The sequence below is a fragment of the Triturus cristatus genome, chromosome 1_2, assembly GCF_964204655.1.
Source record: "Triturus cristatus chromosome 1_2, aTriCri1.1, whole genome shotgun sequence".
In the NCBI taxonomy this organism is placed as follows: domain Eukaryota; kingdom Metazoa; phylum Chordata; class Amphibia; order Caudata; family Salamandridae; genus Triturus; species Triturus cristatus.
Window position 1 is genome coordinate 45,116,272 of NC_140580.1, and position 10,691 is coordinate 45,126,962.

Genomic DNA, 10,691 nt, shown 5'->3' on the forward strand with positions numbered 1-10,691 from the left:
CAAGACGGAGGGAGCTCTTGGGGACAAGCCCAGCCTACCCGGCAGGAGAGGGGTGTGGAGAGACGCACACCAAAACGAAGGGGAGTGGCAAGGCGAGGCACGGCGTTGGAGGTGGGAGGAGGGAGCCGAGGATAGGCCCAGAACGCGAGTGGAAATTCACCGCTGGCTCCGAGTTCGAGACTGGCCCAGCCTGGGAATGTGCGAATGAAAGAAAGCACGTGTATACCTCTCTTCTTCTCCCGAAACACCACTTACTTCAGGAGGACAGAAAAGATTTTTGGTTTCAAGCCAGGAATACCACTAAGCACAACAAGCATTGGCAAAGCCAATAGGCCGGGCTCTCAGTCAGCCTTATAGCCATTCCTTTTTTGTTGCTGTTTGTTTTTTTTTTTTTTTTTTTGCAAAACATTGTTTTAGAAGCTGCTGAGCATTCATCAATCTCAAAAAACGGCTAAAGGCAAAAATGTTTTTTAGTTTCTAAAAATCACATTTGACTACCTGCCATGGAACTACACTTGTGTGAGATGTGCTCCTTGTGAAAGGGCATATCAATCATTAGAGATCTTTTGTAACATGGCTGAACAATCAGAGTCTGGATTTACGTTTCACCATAAATTACAGTAGCATACATGGCAACACTTTAAAGCAGGCAAGTGGGAGATTTAGTACAAAAAAAAGTGGGAAGAATGTATTTTCCTCAGTGACACATTGAGGCAGAGTTAATCTGTCTTAATCCGGTCTATTTGTAGTGAGGGTGTTCTGGGGTTGGAAGCACAGCCCATACACAGTTTGGTAGCAGGTAAGTATAGGTTTATTCAATCATAACCATCACACATTGAGGGAGAGCGCCGGGAAACGTCTGACGCGTTCGCGGGCTCGGTGCCTACTATCGGCACCCAAAATGGCCGCCGCACTCTATGTCATCACGTAGACTTGAAGGCACGAGCGCGACGCTACATATCTCCTTTCTTTACGGATAACATTTTTAGAACATATACTTCTACTTGCGTGCATACTCCCTTCCGTCTCCCATCTCAAAGTCTCTAAACCTCGACGGTCTCACCACTGTCCTTCCGGTGCGGGTGAGTCTCACCGGGGTGCCTGGAGTGTACTCGGTACCCTCTTGGGAGCTTCTCGCTTCTCCATCTTCAGTACTTGGGGGAACTCCCCTGTTGGGAGATCCACTGTAGATTTCCGAGAGTTCGGATGCACCCAGTTCACTCCCCTCTTCTGCTTCTGCATCTCTTCCCCCTTCTCCAGGACTGCCTGTGGTTGTGTCCACCGGGTTGGTTTCAGTCCCTTGAGTCCATGGAGGTATCACTTGTCCTCTTTCCCTTCCGTTCCATTGCATGATCTTATTGCACTTGGACATCCTGTCCTGTGACCACACCTTCCCATCGCTCAGTAGGGATGACCGGTTATAAACTTCTTCCACCTGCAAGGGTGCGCTGAATTTGCTGTCCCCTTTCCTCCTTAACTGGGCTAGTTTGACTCTAACCCATTCTCCTCTCTCTAGCTCCTTCTCCTTGACATTTCTTCTTTTGTTGTAGTGTTCCGTGTATATTCTCTGTGCTTTTTCTAGATTGTGGTGTACTACGGCGGGGGACCACTTGCTTGTGATGGTGCGCTCCTTCCAGGCTACATTGTCTTTCGTGAAGGGGTCTCTAACTCTTAGGATCTGGAAGGGTCTGTATCCCGTGCTGGTCGGTGTTATCCTGTACGCCCACAACATGCTCCTCAATTCCTTCTCCCAGTCCTTTCCAGTCCCAATCGCTGACTGTACGGACCCCTTAATAACCCGGTTAAACCTTTTGGCTAATCCGTTTCCTGCCGGATGGTATATCGATGTGTGTTTAACCTTGATGCCATTTCTTTCCATGTAGGCGTTCCACTTCTCTGATACAAATTGTGGTCCATTTTCACTTAGGAGGGAGCGTGGAATACCTTCTCTAAGGAAAACGGCCGTTAGGAACTTCAATATTTTGTCCGTGTCCATGTCTTCTTGTACGTCCACCTCCGGCCACTTGGAGTACCGATCTACCAGTACTAACACATATTTCTGAACTCCCTGGCCATCCAATATCGGGACCAGGATGTCTATTGTTAGGTCCTCCCATGGGTTCTCTGGATTGTCAAACTTCCCTAGGGGTGGTCGCATCAGGCTCTGAGACTTGTCCGCTCTTTGGCATTGGCCACATTCTCGCACGTGCTTTTCTTTCTCGGGCTATCCATCGCCGGCCACCAGTACATCTGCTTCGCCCTCATCTTGGTCTTTACGATGCCCAGGTGGCCCTCGTGGATGAGAGCCAGAAGATGTGGGATCAACTTGTTGGGGGGGAACTACTTTCTCTCCTCTCAGGAAGATCCCTTGGTCGCAAACTGACAACTCTTCTCTCACTTCGAAGAATTTTCCAGCCATCCCCTTATTATGCATTGCTTGACTGCCTCTATGTCTGTGTCGGTTTCGTACGCTTCTTTCCACTCTTGTTCACTGATCACGCGTTCGTGATCCTCCATGAACGCCACTTTATTATCCTCCTCTTCGGGTGTCCTTGGTGCTTCATCCATTGCTGACGCTCGACTGAGGTAGTCGGCTACTTTGCCCCTTTGTCCCGGGATGTGCTCCACATCGTATCTATAGTCTAATAATTTCAACGTCATCTTCGCGATGCAAGGTGTCGCCGTGGCATGTCCTGACGATGTGAGGACTTTGATCAGGGGCTTGTGGTCTGTTCTCAGCCTGAATCTCGTGCCCCATAGGAACTGGTGGAACTTTTCCATGGCCCAGACTACTGCCAGCATTTCTTTTTCTATTACGCTGTACTTCTGTTCCGTGGGTGACAGCGATCGGGAAACAAAGCTGAGGGTGGAGAGTTCACCTCCTTTCAAATCCTGCATTAGGACTGCTCCCAGGCCTCGCTCGCAGGCATCTGTCGTCAATACTGATCTGGCTTGTGGATCGTATCCACACAAAGGTATGGCCGCGCTGATGTCTGTCTTTATCCTTTGGAACTCCTCTTGTGTTTCCTTAGTCCACTCAAATTTGGTCTTGTCTCTTAGAAGTTGTCACAAGTGGTGTGTCTTCGTAGCGAAGTGCTATACGAATTTGCTATAGAACTCGGCCATGCCTAGGAACGACCTGACTTCCTCCTTGGACCTTGGCGGTGGTGCTTCACATATTGCCTTGACGTTGGACTGTTTGGGTGTGATGCCTTGGTCGCTGATCACATGCCCTAAGTACGTGACCAACGTCATTCCAAACCGGCACTTGTCCCATTCTGCCGTGAGTCCATTGCGTTCCAGAACCTGTAGAACTTTTGATAACTTGGCATCATGGTCCGCTTTGTCCATGCCCATCACCAGGATGTTGTCTTGAAAGTACTGTACACCTTCTACTTCGTGAAATAATTGATGCATTAGTTTCTGAAATACGGCTGCCGCCGAGGCCAGTCCAAATGGCACCCTGCGAAACTGATAACACCCGAAGGGAGTTATGAAGGATGTTCGCTTCCTGCAGGTGCGGTGTAGTGCGATCTGGAGGTAAACTGATGTGAGATCGATGGTCGAGAACCACTTCACTCCTTTGGTTTTTGCTAGCATCTCGTCTATTCTAGGCAGGGGAAACTGTTCTACTATCATGTTTTTGTTCAACTCCCTCAGGTCCACACATAGACGTATTTTTCCATTCGGTTTCATGGCGACTACCAATGGCGACTACCAATGGAGCCAACCACTCGGCACTCGTTATCGGTTTTATGATGCCGTTTTCTTCCAGTCTGTAAAGTTCTTGTTGCACCTGTTCTCTGATTGCCAGTGGGATGTTCCTCACTTTGTGGCACACTGGTTTGGCATCCGTTTTGAGCTTGATCCTGTGTGTGAATTTTGTTAGTTTGCCAACTTTGCCTCCAAACACGTTGGGAATCGCTAGTCATTAAGACTTGTGTGATACCACCAGGGTTCAACTGTACTCATAGATCTCCTTGGTCTATACATCCTAGAACCGATGGGCCCTTTTCTGCCACATATAATTTGCACCTGGCATGCCGTTCCTTGAATTCAAATTTGAGACGGCGGTATCCCACCATGGGGATAGGGTCTCCTGTGAAAGTGACTGGGCGAATGTCTGGGGGCTCCAGATGATCACCTAGGAGGTTCTTGGAGTGTTCATCCCACACATTGCGTTGTATTATGGTGTAGGGGGATCCTGAATCGGCTACCATCTGTATTGGAACACCTCCAATCACTAGGTCACATTGTGGTTTCTTTGAGCGGTTGCAATTGATGCCCAGCACGTGTTTGTCTATGCACAGCACACTGTCGTCATCTTCTTCATTTTCTCCTTCTTCCTCCTCTTCTTGTGCGACATATTTGACGGCTATTCTCTTTTGCTTGCGGTGACATACCTTCTCAAAGTGCCCTGTTATCCCACAAAACATGCATTTGGCTTTGAAGGCCGGACATCGCTTGTCATATGCTGGGTGTGACAGACTGCCACACCTGTAGCACATGTTCTTGCCCTCAGGGCCCGGTTTCCTCGCCGGAGCCGGTCTGGGCGTCCATTTGGTCTGTGTCCTTGTGTCCCCCGTTGCCCCCTTGCCTCTCTCCGATAGTTCTGCTTCAGTGACTTTATTCATCATGGGCCTAGAGGCAGTCTCTTTTTTCGCCGCTTCTGCACATCTCTTCGATCGCTCCGCCTTTTTTACCATGGCTATCACCTCTTTAAGTGTCGCCTCTCCGTTGACCCATAATTTGTCTTGTATTGTCGAGTTGGTGGTGTGCATGACTATTTGGTCTTTGATGAATTCATCATGTAATGTGCCGAACTTACACGTGACTGCCAATTTCCTTAACGCTGCTACGTATTCATCTATGGACTCCCCTTCTGCTTGCTTCTGTTGTTGGAAGTTATATCTGTCTATGGACGTGCATACCGCGGGCCTGTAGTGCTTGTTCAAGTCATCTATCGCGTGCTGGAACACATCGTTGTCTGCCGCCTGCCTTGGCATGGGGACTATATACTGAATTACTCTGATCCCTTCCGGTCCCAGATTGTGCAGCAAGATCCTCTTCCTCCTTTTGCTGGGGAATGCTTCTCTGGACTCGTCCTCTAGAGCTTCCAAATAGTTCATAAAGTATTCTCTCCAGTCCTTCCATTTCATCGACGGTTCTCCCGGTTTGGGTAGGAAGGGAATCGATGTCGTGAGTGAGGATGGTTGGTCGCACATTTCCGCACTTCCCCTTGGTGACTCTTCCTCTCCCATTGGACTGCCTTGCGTGCTTTGTCTCTGCCGGCGTGGGGCGCTCTGGTGCGCCGTCGCTCCTTCGCCTCTGCCTTGTTCTGCCTGCTCTGCCAGGGCCTCCCCCTTCCTTTACCGTCTTGCGCCTTGAGGGCAGGTTTCTTCTTGTGCTTGTATTCCGGGTGGCACCGCACCCTGCTCCAGTGGCCCTCGACTGACAGCAGCAACCGCGCTTCCTGCGTTGTAGTGTGCTACCGTAGCTGGTTGTGGCAGTGGTGCCGCTCCTCCCTGCTGCATGGTCTGGACCGCTTGCTGGTGTTGCTAGGCGTTTGCTCTCTGCGGGCGCGATGTGTGTTCCTCCGTGCGTGTGTTGCTAAAGGCACAGGCGTCCCCTCTGCCGCACTCTCCCTCTGGTAGTACCTGTGTGGAGTCGATCAACCATGCTCCCCAAGCACCTGGCTTCCTGTATATTCTGTTCGTGCTTTCCTTGGTCTTCTCCTTCATGAATCCCAGCCCCTCGTCACCATTTGTCGTGAGGGTGTTCTGGGGTTGGAAGCACAGCCCATACACAGTTTGGTAGCAGGTAAGTATAGGTTTATTCACTCATAACCATGACACATTGAGGGAGAGCGCCGGGAACCGTCTGACGCGTTCGCGGGCTCGGCGCCTACTATCGGCACCCAAAATGGCCGCCGCGCTCTACGTCATCATGTAAATGTGAAGACTAGAGCGCGACGCTACACTATTGGTATGTATGGTGACCGAAAACAAACTTTTCATTTTTGCCAGTTCACTAACGTATACACAAAACAGGGTTTAACCTCTGTTTTTGTTTGCGCTATGTAAAACTGTCCCAAAATTAAGTTTTGAAGCCAGTAGCATGCTCTAATATCTCCCCTCCAAGAATTAAGAACAAATCATTAACCTTTGATGTCAGAGGTACTTCTTGGAGGGGGGAGATTGGAGCGTGGGTGACAGGAATAAAAAATTAAATTTTGGGCAGTTTTACAAAACTCCGAATCGGGTTTCTGCTTGCAGGTTTCAGGAGGCAGGAGACTAACCTTGAAATCGGTAGTCTCCTGCCTTAGTAGAGAGGGGTGGCATGTATGTAGTAGCCAGGAGATGAATTACCTTGATCTGTTGATCAGACATATGGATAGAAAGTTGTAGCCCACAATATAAAAAAAAAAAAGACACATTTTTTATTGCGCTACAGTGGTCATATTGCGCTACAGTGGTCACCAACCTAGGGCACTGGGAGCCAACTTATCCTACAGACAGTTCCTACGTGTATGCAGGAGCTGCACATATAAGAACGACTAATTTAATGACGCAGATTTACTTTAAAAAAAATTGCTAGACAAGCGTTCCCCCAGAAAAAATCATCTTGAGGGCAATCAAGAGAGCATGGTTCTGCCCCAGGGACAGTTTACTGCATCCCTGATCAATGAATGAGGAACAGAATAGAGTGCTGATGGGCAGTACATTTTCCCCAGTTTGCAACAAAGTCAAGGGCATGAGTAACAGACACTGGCCGCTACTGAATGACACATCTAAGGAAGTCCAAGAGAAACAAAAACGTTAAAGATTATGTAATAAGGACTTACAGAGAACCTAACAGCAAGAGTGCCATTTAATGACTATGAGGTCTCCAAGGTGTGATAGGCCAATACAGGTGTGGGGGTTGTGCAGTGTGGAAGTTTACTGGTGTCACTAAGGTGTCCATTAGGATGGCGGGTGGACCCTAACGAAGCTGGGACCGGCCGCCAGTGGTGCGGCGGTCCTGCACCAGCAATTAGGATGCGACCGCCACCCTGGCGGTCGCATCCCGCATATTCAACATTGTGGCGGGCGGTGCTGTAAGCAGCACCGCAACAATGTTGAATATGCATGTTGTGCATTGAAATGCACAACGTGACAGGCACCGCGCGGTGCCTGCCACCTTCTGCATGCCAATTTAGGGGGGTACCATGAGTACCCCCCAAGTGCAGCCTCCCAGCCCCCCCCCCCCCCCGGTGGCCCACAACGGGCCTCCAAAATAAAAACTGCATTCCTTTCCATGGCGGAGTCTCCGCCATGGAAAGGCATTTTACCGCACACATCATAATATGGATGGACCATATTATGGACCTTTTCCGACCTGTAGGCAATCGTGACGAATGCCTACCGGCGGAAAAGCAGCGGACGGTCCTTCCGTCTGCCGCGGTTCCCCCCGCCATGCTAATGTGGCGGGGGGTAAAAGGCCGTCCGGCGGGGTGTTTTGGTGGGCGGATCGTCACTGCCAGTTATGCGGTGGCGATCCGCCTCCCATGCTAATAGGCCCCTTAATGTTTGACCACGAACAATAGGGTTTTCAACGTACCATCAGTCTCTAATTGCAACACACAAAATGTGATTTACTTAAATCAATGTCCCTGTATGCAATTGCACGTGGGCCAGAGGACACAAATGGTCAAGCAACGCATTGCACAACAGGATACACCTCATACATTAATGGCATGACCTCTTTAAGGTGCCTGTTCTAGCCCTATACAGTGTGTGTTGTATTAACTTGGGCGTCTTGCCCCTCACGCAGGATTGGATTGCAATTTGGGGGTTGGATTTGGGGACAGGATGTGGCATAGTGGCTAGGGCAGTCGACTTCAAATCTGGGGAACCAGATTCAAGTCTCTGTAATGACACTCCACATTCTGTGATTCTGGGCAAATCACTTAATCTCCCTGTGCCCAACAAAAATAAATGTATCTGTCTGTAACGAAACTGGTGCTCATTTAAAACGCTCTGATACCTTCAGGTCAAGTTTGCGCTATACAAAACTCCGGGGGAAAAAAACAGTTTGTATAGACCTCATACATATATGGGAGGACCTATGTTATGTTTACGATTTGATTCAGTAAAGCTGGGCATGAGTAGATTGGGGCTATTTTGGCCTTTGTGCATGATGAATATTTTCGTGCCTGTTGTGGGACAGATGCTCCTTGTATCATCCGTGAGTAACTCATGAGTTGGTTATATGCATAGATGGAACCCATAGATGGTGGCTTCCGAATATCGGTTTAGTATATGGACAGATAGGAGCAGTGAGAATTGAGCAGGGTCTGTCGCATCTTTCTGTCGCATCTCAGATGCGAGCAGTTGCTTTGCAGGGAGGAGTACAGAGGTCTTCCACTGGTGAGTTTTCCAAACCGTATGCAGCCCGTAATTTAGTGGTAGGCATATTTTGTGAGTAATAAATGTGTGATTTTTTTTAACACATTTGTTTTAACAGCTTAATAGACACAGCAACTCACATGCACTGGTGGAAGTTTTTTCCCATCCCTTGACTTAATTTGGGAACACGTAAGCAGAGTTGTGTGATGTGTCAATCTTTCTCATGTTTTGGGTGACAACATTGAATAGCACAGATATTGGAAGATGCATGTATTTGCATGAAGCAAAAACTGCAGTCCGTGGTTAATTTCACTGATTGCACAAGTACTTAGTTGAAAGTGATGTGGCCACAGTACATCGTGTGGCGGCTTGGACACCTTAATATGGGCTTTTTGGTGACACATATGCATCTTGAATATAGCCTTAGAGCCCGACCTAGAGGGCTCTACCGGCCATTAAAGGCTCGCTCGGCTCAGGCTTTTAACAAGGGAGCAGGCCTTTAATGGTCAATAGAGCCCGCTAGGTCGGGCTCTAAGGCTATTAGAACATTCCACCCCCAGAGGGCAGACTGTTCCCATTACAAAAAACAAATGCCTCTCGGAGCCCGAGGGGGTTTAATTCCCCTTGGGCTCCGAGAGGACTTTTTTCACAGCAGCATCTGTGAACAAAAAAACAAAATTGGAATGTTGCTCTGCGGGTTTCTACCATCCCATAGAAGCCCGGAGCACTCCATTGTCTACAATGAAGTGCTCTACATTCCAATGTTCTAATTTGGATTATGGTGTATGGTGTTTGATGATTTATCAATAGGTACAACTTTGGACCCATGTGGGCTAATTATGGGCCTCTTGATTTTTGTCCTAGATTGAGAAGAGGACACTTCAAAATCCTGGTGGTAAGTTTATTATTTGTATGGCCACTGATGACTTGGCCTTTGTTACCTGTATGTGATTACATTTATGGAGAGGGCTGGTAATCAAGTCCTTCCCCATTGTCACTTTATAGGTGTGACAGTGGTACCACGGCATCCTGAGGAGACCCCCTCAAAGAAATTGGGGTCGAAACGTCGACCAAAAAAAACGCCTGAATGGTTGACACTTGTAATGAAGAGAAGGGGCTGGCTAATTATATTAAAGCTACCCTAGATACTTTAAACACTTGGAAGTGTATATAACCGTTGGGGATTGTACAGTGTGTTTGTGTAGTAAATATTGTCTATACTTTGTATTCGAGCACTGCATCGTCTGCATTATTGATCCACTTTTTCACACGATACCTGTATTTGTTCACATATGTATGAATACATATGGGACGAAGATTCTGATTATCCAGGACATGATTTATTGAATATTCATGTATCATTATTGAGTACTTGATATTGAAGAATCGTTGTAGGTGAAATTGAGTTTGTATTGCATGTGAAGAAGTAGGATTTAGAGTCTTCATACCTCTGCATGATTACTTTGGCTTGAAATAAGTCCCACACAACTTCATTGATGAATTGATATACGTTTACCCCTGTCCCGTAGGCGTATTGGGTTGCTCTGGTTACGGACCTTGTGAACGGGGCAGTATGCCGTAACTTGTAGTGAAGTGGCCAGTGGCTGGCTGAAGTGAGCTGATGCATTGTCCCTTGATGCAAGCTGGATTGGTTTGGAGAAACAATGTGAAAGACACAACCACAGACAAACGGATGAAGTGTAGCAGAAAACCCCTATAAGTAGCTATGTCATACATATAATTTTAGTAAAATCAAAAGGTCTTGGCTAACATATACCTACAACACTCGGTCTGCCATTGACTGCCAGGTTCTTGCCTTTGAGAAAGAAAGAAAAGCGAGAAAAGAAGGAAGGAAATAAGAAAAGGAAAAATGGAAGCACAAAAGAAAGAGACATAGAAAAACAGAAAGGAAGAAGGAAAGAAAGAAAAGTAGGAAATGAAAAGAAAAAGTAAGAAAGACGGAAAGGAAAGTAGGAAAGAAAGAATGATAGAAATATAGAAAGAAAGAAAAAAGTAAAGAAAGAGTAAAGGAAAGAAGGAAAGAAAGCAAGAAATAAAGATTGAAGGAAAAAAAAGAAATTAAGGCAAGAAAGAAAAAGGTAAGAAAGAAAGAAATATAAAAGGAAATGCAGAAAGAAAATGAAAAGAAGAAAGGGAAGTAACAATGCAAGTGAGGAAGAAAGCATAAAAGAAGAAAGGAAAGGAAGAAAGCAGGAAGTAAAAAGGAAATACATTTTTAAAATGTTTTGAAAGCGCTGCAGATTAAAAACGATAAAGACCATTTTTTAATGGGCAACATTTATT